The sequence below is a fragment of the Henckelia pumila genome, chromosome 2 (genome assembly GCF_033568475.1).
Source record: "Henckelia pumila isolate YLH828 chromosome 2, ASM3356847v2, whole genome shotgun sequence".
Lineage (NCBI taxonomy): Eukaryota > Viridiplantae > Streptophyta > Magnoliopsida > Lamiales > Gesneriaceae > Henckelia > Henckelia pumila.
The window spans coordinates 133,667,006-133,679,767 of NC_133121.1; positions in this window are offsets into that span (position 1 = coordinate 133,667,006).

Here is a 12,762-nt window from a genome sequence, read left to right on the forward strand (position 1 = left end):
TTGTTTTATGATTTGGAGAATAAAATTCTTTTTTAACTAATGGAGAAATTCCCCATTCTTCGATAGATATAATCTTTTTGATAATAAATTTAGAGAAATTATAAATCCCTTGTGTCTGGGTATTACCTGAAAAATGAGTGATTTCCACAGTTTGTGTAGAAAGAAGTAGATTTTCATAAAATCCTCTTGGCTTATAAGATCCAGTCACATATGATGTGTTAGATAAATACCTTTCCATAATATTCCAAGGATTTTCCATCCATTGAATATCTTTTTCTTCTATAAGAAGAATTATCTCTTGATATTCATTCTCAGTATATTGAGAATCATTCTCATCTTCTTTCATAACATTGGCATATGATGCCGAAGATTCCGGAATATTTCCTTCTTTTTCTTTTTTCTGCTTCAAAAATTCTTGAAATTCATCATATAATGGATTACTTTTATCTGGAGTATTGCTTCCAGATGAACTTACAATATTTTGAGCTATTAGCTTTTTATTACCATGCTGAGCAATTATCTGAGGTGATAATCCTCTTCCACCTCTTCCTCTATAAGAGGAATAAGTTCCTCTACCCTGATTACTCATATCTGCAAACATGATAAATATTCTCTAGTTAAAAAATCAGGAAGACTATTTTCTTCACCTTTTTTATATATAATTTCAAAATCAAAAGGAGCTAAATGAGCTTGCCATCTTGCAAACATTTGTTTAGAGACATCATGTTTAAAATCTTTTTGAAACATAAATTTAGCAGATCTACAATCAGTTTTAATTATAAATCTTTGATTATATAAATCATCTTGAAATTTTAAAACACAACGAACTATGGCAATAATTTCTTTAGCTATAGTAGCATAATTTTTCTGGGCACCATTCCATTTTCCAGAATAAAATCTAACAAGATATTCTTGTTTTGTATCAGGGTTAACCTGTTTAAGAATTTTCCCAAAACCTATATCAGAGGCATCTGTTTCAATAATTTTTTCCCATTGGGGATTAGCCAGCATCAAACAAGGAAGGTTTTTAACCTTTTCTTTAATTTTTCTAACAGCCTCATTATGTTCTATAGTCCAAGGAGAGGAATTCTTTTTAAGTCTATCATATAAAATAGCAGAATCATTAGTAAGATTTTTAATATAGGAAGATATATAATTAAGGCTTCTTAAAAATCTTTGTAACTGAGTTTTATCTGTTATTTCATCAGGAAATTTAGAACCGAATTCTGTACTTCTTTGTATGGGAATAATTCTACCTTTTTCTATCATATGACCAAGAAATCTAATATTGGTTTGAAATAAAGACATTTGGTTTGGATATAACCAGACCATTTTGAATAACCACTTTTCTAAATATTTCTAAATGTTTAAAATGGGATTCAATATCTTTAAAAAAGACTAAAATATCATCAATATAAACAATAATAAAATTGCTAAAAGGATAAAAAATATCATTCATAATTTGTTGAAATTCTGAAGGGGCATTTTTCAGGCCAAATGACATTGCTGTTCATTCATAATGTCCTATTGGAACATTAAAAGCAGTTTTATATCTATCAGATTCTTTTATTTGAATCTGCCAATATCCTGATTTTAAATCAAATTTTGAAAATATTAAAGCACTAAAAAGTCTATCTAATAAATCTTTTTTGTTAGGAATATGATGCCTAATCCATTTCAAAATTTTATTAAGAGGTTTATAATTTATTACTAACCTGGGAACTCCTCTTTCCTTCTCTGAATGCTTATTAACATAAAAAGCAGTACAAGACCAAGGAGACTGAGAGGGAGTTATTAAATTTTTATCTAATAAAGACTTTATTTCATTTTTACATAATTCCAAATATTCAGAATTCATTTGACAAGGACGAGCCTTTGTAGGAATACTTTTTTCATCAAAAGTTTTCTCATAAGGAAGAGAAACAATATGTTTCTTTCTATCCCAAAAAGCATTGGGATGATCATTACAGATCTCTAAAGAAAATTTATTATGAACAAATTGAATTTTTTCCTGTAATTTAGAATTCTTCAGTTTTTCTTCAATAGTTAAGGAATTGACTTCCTCTTTTAAAGAATTTATATGAAAAATTTTTCTATCAATTTTATCCTATATTTCATTTAACACCCTATTAATAGGTTTTGTAATAAACGGGAAAGAAATAGGTTTTCCTTCAAAGGTACCTGTAATTCCTTTGTCATCTATATGAGTTAAAGGATAAATTTTATAAATAAAAGAAAGACCAAGTATAAGTTGGCTAGAAATATTTTTAGCAAGTAAAAAACTTGTAGCGATACACTTTTTGTCCTTACAAATATAAGCTTTAGGTAATTTATAATTTATATCAAGAGGTTCTTCACCTGCATGAGATAAAGAATGAGTGGTCTTATGAAAATATTTGGTGGGTATAAGACCTTCTTGTATAACATTTAAATCCGCACCACTATCAATCATGGCAATAAAATTTTTCTTATAAGAATTATCAATTAAAAGAGTAATATTAGTATACCATTTTTGAGATATAATCATACTTAAAACAGAAAGGTAATTATCCTCAAAGAAAGATAATTTTTTAAAATAGTCTTCTTGATCATAATCATTTTCAGTATCCTGAAAATTTCCTTGATCATAAACTTTTTCTTTACCTTTCTCAATTTTATTAATTCTTTTATGAAGAACTAAATTTTCATTTTGTAAAATTTTTACCTCTTTTTTGAGATTATTAATCTCATGAACTAAATCCTGAATAGTCACAGGATTTTGATTTTCATACTTCTGTTTGAGAAGTTTTTTGACTTCTGTCATAGTATAAGTAGGATTAATAAGACTTTCTGTCTTATTACTAGCAGATGGATTACTATCCATTTTATCAATGATACTAAAAATTAAACTAGGATCCTTAATCATTTTAAGGAATTCTAAAATATTATTATTATCAAGAACATTAATATTAATATCCTTAAATTGAGACATAAGTTTATAAAACTCATCATTGTTATTATCTTTCTTAGTGCATACTTGACCTTGAATACAAGCATCACAATTCTCAGTATCAGAATCTGAGATAATCGAATCATTCTCTAAAGCATTAATATCTTCATAACTATAAGATTCATATTCCGAAGTTTTATCAGATTCAGAAGTTAGAAAGATATTAAATAATTTTTCTTTAATATTATCATCTATGTCAAGATTTTTAATCTTTTCTTTGGTCCAACACTTATTAGCGTAATGACCCTCTTTGCCACATTTATGACAAATAACTTTATATTTTTTCTTAGGATATGTCCTTTTCTTCCTACGTATCTCTTTTTTTTTCTTTCTTTTCTTTTTGTTTTTCAGATAAGGGACGACGTTTTCTATAAAATCTGTTAGATCTATTGGATCTACCTATATCAGGTACTATTTTCTTATCTTTAGGCATATCAATACCAAATTGGTCACAAAATTTACCAAGTTGTCTTTTTTCTAACAAATTTTGTCTTTTTATTTGTTTATCTAGTTTTAATTCATTACAAAGAGCTAGACCTTCTTGAACACAAGTAATAATAAGCTTTCCATAAGTATAACTATCATAAGGAATCGATAAATTATCTTTTCTTAGAATTTTTCTAATTCTTTCAGCAAATAAACCTGGAAGACCATCAATAAATTTTGCTTTCCATTGACTAGTATTACAGTCAGGTAATTCATAAATTCTAGATAGAAAAGTATCTTTATACCATCTAAAATCAGTGAGAGTTTTGCAACGTAAATTACTAAGAAAAATACGAATATTCTCACTATTATCAGTAAATCTTCCTGTAAAATGCTCAATCATAGTCATAATTAAAGTATAAACTGCATGCTCAGTAGGAATATTATTCTCAATTTTAATATTTCCTAAAATTTCATCTCTTTGAGTTTGAGCTAAATAATTATCCCACCAACCTTTAAGTTGGCCAGTAAAACCTGCTGTAAGCATCTTAGCAATATTCTTGTCAGTATTACCATTATTCTTACAAACAGTACTATACATAAGCATACGATGAGCAATATTATAAATATGCTTGTCTGCAAAACCATCAATATTCCATTCATAAATGCTTTTACCATTATAATTATTAGAAATAATATAATCTTGTTCTTCATTAAGAACATCCATAGGAGTAGGTCTACTATAATAATATTTATTATGAGTAGGTCTATCAGCCCATTTCAATTTATTAATCTCATTATTAGAATCATTTTCAATTTTACCATCTAGAGTAGAAACATTGAACTTTTTTAATTTTTCTTCTATAAATTTTTCTAATTCAGACATGGAAGATTTTAATTTGAAATCTTTGATTTCAGGAGGTGGCTGAATAGAAGAAGAAGCTATGGAGACAATATTGGTCTCTTCCTTCTGCTGTATATGAACATCTGGTTTAATTTGATTAATAGCAGAAATAATCATTTCGACTCTATTATGTAAAAAAGTAATTTCTTCTCCTAAAATATTCAAATATAAATTAGGGTAATTTTTTTTTTCCAAAATTTGGTTAATATGTTTAATAGTAACCTGTAAAGTGTCATTCTCAAATAATTTAGAGAAAGAAACAAAACTTAAGATTTTATTATTCTTTTCAATTTGAAAAGGTAGTTGAGGAGGGTACAAATATTTTTGTATAGAACCAGAAGAAAGTTTATAAGTTCTTTCAATAACATTGATATAATCAATCACGTAAGTTCTAATAAACCAAGGGACAAAAGGAATCAATTTATTGTGTTTTTCACAAAAGGAATAAAATTCATATCTTATTATATCATATTCTTTTTCAGAAAAACTTTGAAAATACCATTTTCTGAAAAGATTCCATTTTGCAAGATAAAATTCATAATTAATCTTTTGCCTAGCAAAAGATCCTTTAGAAAAATCAAGTTTGGGCGTACTATCCATAAAAATCATATAAAATTCATTTCTGATATCGTATCAGTTTCTTTAATGTTTTGAACATTATAAATACCATGAACAATAGTATTCTTGTTGATAATTAATTCATCAACTACATCCTCTTTAGAGGATTGAGATCCACTGTCTTCTCTTATTTGAGAAGTAGATGCTCTTGATGATTGAGGTATATCAATCATATAATCTATAGGAGAAATATGAGAATACATAGATCTAGATCTAGCAAGAGATCTAGCAGAAGAAGGTAATAATCTTCTTTGTTCTTTATGAAACTGTATTTCTACAGATCCTTCATTATTCTGAACAATATTTTGTAAATCACTATTTATAATAGGATTTCTAAGAATAGCTTGTTCAATTATCCAATTTTCAGGAAATATAATTTCTTCCCATTTGATAGATCTACGTGTAGTAATTTTAGATCTACTAAAATTGGTTTCTATTAGAATTGTTTCATTCAAATATTTATCTACTCTTTTACACATGAGATTTAAAGTAAATAAAGGTTTAAAATAGATTCTATAACATATACATATAACTTCTGTTCCAGGAATATAATTATAACCATGGGTTTTAATATTTAAAGTTAAAGCATCAAGAATATTTATATCAGATAAAGATAAAGAAAGATTTGAATAAATATCAAAGTAAACTGGTCCATGAGCCAGACAAGACTGAATAATTCCCATAAGGGATTGTTTCCAATTCAAATTTCTACCATCAAGTAAAGCTACTAAAAAGCTTTCTGGTAGACCTTCTAAAGTAAGAGGTTTAAAAGCAATTTGCACTAAACCAATATGTAAAAATTTATGAGTTTTTTGAAAAGGTAAAATATCCTTTTTGTTTAATAAACCGATTACCATCTCATTTCTGTGAAGAGGAATAGACTCTTCAGTAGTTTTTACTACTTGTTTCAATCCTAATCTCTCAAAAGTTCCTAATTTGTAAACCAGTTTAGGTTCTACTTTAGGAATAGTCCATTTATTTAATAAATCCAAATTATTAGGAATATCATATTCTTCAATAATACTGTTTTGAACAGTATCATTATTGATCTTAGAAAGATTCATTTTTATACAATTTTTGTACTAAATCAATCACTTAACAATACATTATCTACCACCATGGCTATCGGGACGGGTTTGGGGATGGAGTTAGCTTCCCCATACCCACTCCAATATGTTGCGGAGATTTTTAAAAATCGCCAAACCCGAACTTGAATCCATACTCAAATATTCTCCCCCGATCCCGCACCGTTTTGGATTTTTCCCGCAGAAATTCAAACTCGTGGGAAAAGTTATCATCTCTAATGACCACATCAATACCCAATAGGTTTCTCGCGCCTTCAAATATAATGAAGGAATGCTCATCCAGATTAAATGGTTCAGTTTCCAGAGGTACATCCTTTTTGAATATTTCAATCAAAGAATCACATTGGGCCAACTTTGGAAAGCCTTCGCATTGTGCAAAAAGCTGATTTTGTAGCGCATTAATTTGTGAACTTCTTAATCTACAAAACTATCACAACTTTATTAAACAAACACTATCCAATCGTTGATTCAACCTTAATTGTGAATGTCCCGACCTCATATTTACTCCATTCTTAATCTACAAAACTATCACAACTTTATTACTCCAATCTTTGATCCGTCGACAACATTGTTTTGTCCAAGAAGGGACACACGTTCACTTTATGAGTTTGGAAGGACGATCGAAAGCTCCAAACTTGGGATCGGACATTCCGATCGCTGCCTAAAAATAAGGGGTCGAGGGCTTTAGGTAGACAACTACAAAAAAATATTCTGTTACCAGATGTCACATATACCGATCGAATGCAAAGACTCAAAAAAATGCTATTGATGTGCATTGATTTACCTCTCCGTTATCCGGATTGTTCATACCTTCAACTTCGTTTTCCTGAAGAAGTAAACAATCCATTTAATTTCTTGGACACAATATTTTGTTTCCAAAATAATATAAAATTGTTTTAGAAACATACCAGAGTTTCTTTTTGTGCATGCAAAGCCTTCAACTCCGTCCTGAGTTCAATTAGTTGGTCGATAAGTGTTAGCCTTGCACTAATGGAAGAAAAATTGAATTATAGTTCATTTTATAGAGTAAACTCAAAAAATTTAACCAAGATATTTGTTGGAGATCAAACTCTAGAGTTTCGGTGATAACAAAGTCAAAACAAAACCAAGTAAATAAACTAATCGGACTCGTCAAAGATTAACGGTTAAAGATTTCAATATACGAAAGTTACCAGATCAAAGTTCCGTAATGAAATCAAGATATGGATCAAACTCCACAGACATATATCTTATTACACCGGATCGATTGAAAAAAGGTCAGATACTCATCAACCAGATCGAAGCCTCACTCTGAAGTAACCGTTGCTAAGATCGTTGGAGAAAACGACAAAATCATTTAATAAGATTTTGAACGTTGATCGGCCTACGTTTTAAATTCAAGATTTATGAGCTATTTATTGAGATATGCTGGCGGCCCAATATCAGAAATTGTTGGCGGCTCACCGGCTACTTTTGAAGACTATAAATACTCAAGCATTTCAAAGATTCAAGATACGAGACCAAGAGTGAAAAATTACAAGCAATCAAAATCAAAGTCTCGATACTCTGAGTTAGAACACACTACAGATCGATCAAGCTCAAAGAAACACTTCAAATCGATCCAGATCAAAGCTACAACTCTTCAGATCAAACTACCGAAGCATACTTTGTTGCTTCACTTTGTAAAATCTAAGTAGAAAAGTTGTTCTGCTTCAAGTAAGAGTATTGCGAGGAGTTCCTATCAAAGGATTGATTGGATTGGATTTGTACAAAGGGATTGTATAAGTCAAAGTCTTCTAGTGAAATCCTTCTGGAAACAGAAGAAGGGGTGATGTAGGAGAATTCATCTCCGAACATCCAGAAACAACTCTATCTCTTTACTGCACTTATTTCATTTCATCTGCATTAGTATTATTAAACATTCAATCTGTGAGGAAGATTACTTTCGCCTGACTTGCTCAGATCTTTCAAGCAGATCAAAAGTTTTAAGCAACAAAACTTCTATCTGATTCTTACAAATCTGATTGAAGAACCCGCAAATTTTTTAATTGTGTATTTCCCCCCCCCCCCCCCCTCTACACATATTTCGATCCTAACAAGTGGTATCAGAGAGGTTCTTGCTTATCACCTGAATCGTCTCTTAAACTATGGCATCTTTAGCTATGACATCGTTTAGTAAAATCCCTATGTTCTCAAAAGAAGATTATGATGATTGGAAATTTCTTATGCAGGCACATCTATCAGCACTGGATGATGATATGTGGTTCGTTGTAACAGATGGACCAATGAAGATTATGAAAGTCAACACTGCTGTTGCTATTACTGAAGGTGCTCCTCAGATGATAGAAAAGTCTCGATCTGAATGGACTTCTGAAGATAAAAGGAAAGCCAATCTTGACAATGTATCCAGAGACATTCTATACAAAACTCTGGACAAAAACATGTTTAGCAAGATCAAAAGCTGCACTACTGCCAAAGAAATATGGGAAAAGCTCACTCAATTATGTGAAGGAAATGATCAAACAAAGGAAAACAAACTCATGGTGGCCATTCAAAAGTTTGACAATATCAAGATGAAACCAAGAGAAACTATGAATGAATTTGACGAAAGATTCAGTAGTATCATGATCGAGCTGAATGCACTTGGAAAGAGTTACAGCAATCGTGAAGTAGCACTCAAAGTCATGAGAGCTCTACCACGAGAATGGGATGTAAATACAATCGCTATGAGGGAATCCAAAGATCTCAATAAGATCGAACTACATGATCTATTTGCAGATCTTAAAGCTTATGAATTTGAGCTGGGAGTTCGAACTGAGGAATACACATCAACATCACAAGTTACCAAAGCTCTTACTGTAGTAGATGAAACTCCTGTAACCAAGACTGGAGAACAAATCAGTAGCGATGCAATGTCACTATTTGTCAAAAAGTTTGGAAGATTCATGAGGAATAATCACAATAACTTCCAAAGAGCAAACAGATCAAGCTTCAAATCAAAAGAACCAGGTGAAGAAAATCGAGCTTGTTACAACTGTGGAAAAGAAGGATACTTTATAGCCGATTGTACCAAACCTAAGAAGGATGAAAAGAGAAAATTATACAAAAAGAACTCAAGGGAAGAAAGAAAGAGATTTAGCAAAAAGAAAGAACAAAAAGCTCTGTTAGCATATGAAAGCAATAGCAAATGGACAGAATCAGACTCCACTTCATCTGACTCAGAGACATCGTCAAGTGAAAGTGAAGAAGAAGCTGTCAAATGCCTTATGGCTAATAACTCTGACATTCCAGACGATGGAGAGGTACTTGACTTTACTTCTGATGAATTTAGTAAGGAAGATCTTATTAATGCATTAAATGAGATGGTTATTGAATATCGCACACTATCTCACAAGTTCGATGAAGTCAGAACAAATGGAAAGGGCACAACAGATAAGTCAGATCAAAGTAACTCAAATGAGTATACTAGATCAGACAGTCTAAAGGCTCAGATAAATTTGTTAATAACTGAGAACAATGATATGAGAAGTAAGCTGCAAGAAACTTTATCTGAAAATCAGAGATTAACAGATCTAGTAAACTCTTGGAATAAAGCATCGATATCCTTAGATAAACTTACAGAAATGCAAAAGAAAGCTGGTGATAAATCCAGCTTAGGCTACATCACAAATAAAGGAAGTTCATCTACTTCAACCACTCAATCGTGTCTGGAAAATAACAACTCCAAGTATCTGAAGTTTGTGAGATCCAGCACGATATATGAACCAGAGATTCCTATGACATATTCAACACCTCATCAGAGCAAACTCTTACACAGAGGGCTGGGATATGTTGAGTCAGACAGATCTAAGTCATGATGGACTAGATCTAGATCAAATTGGTCTAGAAATTGTTTTGAAAGACAAAGAACTTCACCAACTCAACATAAACCACATTCTAACAGCTCTTATAGAAAGTATTGGAAGTCAAATAGGAATAATCGATCTGATCACAACACTTGGCACACACAGCACAATGCACAAAAATCATCAGATAAATTTATAATTCCCAAAGGACAACATCATGGAAAGACTGTGAGGATAATCCAAGTATGGATTCCAAAGGGATTAATCCAGCGTGGACCCAAGTAGGAATGAAGACCAAAGTTATTTTATTTTATTTTTGCAGGAAAACAAGGGCAAATTTATCAAGCAAACAGTCTGGTACCTGGATAGTGGATGCTCAAGGCATATGATAGGAGACATAAGAATGCTATCTGAATATACACCAGGACCAGGACCTAAGATTACACTTGGAGATAATTCTAAAGGTACAACCATGAGTAAGGGTAAGCTTATTCATGGAAATATCCACATTAAAGATGTATTACTTGTAGAAAATTTAAAATATAATCTGATTAGTATTAGTCAGTTGTGTGACTATGATTATTTTTGTGGAATTTCAAAAGCACACCTGCACTGTAAAAGATCAATCTGGACTAATCATTATGACAGGAGAAAGAAATGGAAACACCTATAAAGTTAATTGGTTGGATCAATCAATCACTTCAGTCTGCCTGATAGCATCAAAGATGAACCAACATTGGTTATGGCACAAAAGACTAAATCACTTGAACTTTAAAGCTTTAGCCAATCTGAGTAAACATGAATTGGTTACAGGTCTGCCTAAAATCAAGTTTTCAAAAGATAAAATTTGTTCTGCCTTCCAACTAGGTAAGCAGATCAGATCAACTTTTAAAAACAAAGGATGTAAATCATCTTCCAAAAGCTTAGAACTATTGCACATGGATCTTTTTGGTCCTATTCCAGTAATGAGCTTAGAGGGAATGAAATACACCCTGGTTATTGTTGATTATTTCTCAAGATTTACTTGGGTGATATTTTTAAAATCTAAAGATCAAACTGCCACCCAATTGATTAAACTTATTTTAAGACTTCAAAATGAGAAATCACAAACGATTGATAAAATTAGAAGTGACAGAGGAACCGAGTTTACAAATCAAACTCTGTCTACTTATCTTGAAAATCATGGAATCAAGCATGAGTACTCTGCAGCTAGAACACCACAACAAAATGGTGTTGTAGAAAGGAGAAATAAAACTAAAGGGAGCTGCTAGAACAATGATTGCTGATTCAGGTATTTCACAAAATTTTGGGCAGAAGCTGTAAATACAGCTTGTTATACTTAGAACAGATCAATGATTAATAAGAAAGTTGGAAAAACATCTTATGAGATCTGGTATGGTAAAGTTCCAGTGATATCATACTTCAAGGTATTTGGTTGCAAATGTTTCATTCACAACAATGGTAAGACTCATCTGACTGCACTCGATGTCAGATCAGATGCTGGTTTGTTTCTTGGATACTCATCTGTTAGTAAAGCTTATAGAGTATTTAATATTAAAACTCTAACAGTTGAAGAATCAGTACACGTTGTTTTTGATGAAAGATCTGTTACTAATGAATCTTCAAGCTTAAATGATCTCAGTAACAGAATAGAAGATACAAAGCTTGACTCAGAAGATGAAGAAGAGATTCAGATCATAATTCCTTTTGAACCAGTTCAAATTGAGGAACAGATACCAGAAGAACCACCAATTAACAATGAGATTCCGCAAACACAGAACATCACAATGATCAAGATCAACAAGGGAACATAGATCAACTTGGTCCAAATTACAAATGGTCCAAGACTCATCCACCAAACTTAATAATAGGTAATCCATCTACACCTTTGAGAACCAGAGGTCAGATGATTAATGATTTCATGCATGCTACTTTTATTTCTCATATAGAACCTAAGAAAGTAGAAGAAGCTCTTCTTGACAGTAATTGGATAGAAGCCATGCAAGATGAATTGAATCAATTCGAAAGAAATTCTGTCTGGCATTTAGTTCCTAGACCTTCAGATAAATCTATAATAGGAACTAGATGGGTATTTAAAAATAAACTCAATGAAAGTGGTAATGTAGTAAGAAATAAGGCACGATTAGTAGCACAGGTTTACAGACAAGAAGAGGGCATTGATTTTGATGAAACCTTTGCTCCTGTAGCTAGACTTGAAGCTATTCGAATTTTTCTTGCTTATGCTGCTTTCAAGGATTTTAAGGTATTTCAGATGGATGTTAAAAGTGCATTTCTCAATGGTCTTCTCCAAGAAGAAGTGTTTGTAGAACAACCCCCAGGATTCGAAAGTCAAACTTATCCAGATCATGTATTCAAACTGGATAAAGCTCTTTATGGGTTAAAACAAGCTCCACGAGCTTGGTATGATACTCTCTCACTTTTTTTTTAATGATCATGGTTTTACTATTGGCTCTGTAGATAAAACTCTTTTTAAGTTTGTCAAAGACGATCATACTTTATTAGTACAAATATATGTTGATGATATCATATTTGGGTCATCTAACCCCAATTTATGCAAAAAAGTTTTCTAAGATGATGCAGGACAAATTCGAGATGAGTATGATGGGAGAACTAACATTCTTTCTGGGATTGCAAGTCAGACAAATGGAAAAGGGAATAATCATTAACCAGGTCAAATACACAAAAGAACTTCTGAAGAAATTCGGAATGGAGAATTGCTCTACTGCTAGTACCCCAATGAGTGCTTCAATCAAAATGGACAAAGATGAAGCTGGGCCTTCAGTAGATCAAACTCTATTCAGAGGACTTATAGGATCTTTACTCTATCTAACAGCAAGCAGACCAGATATAATGTTCTCAGTCGGTCTATGTGCAAGATTTCAATCTGATCCGAAG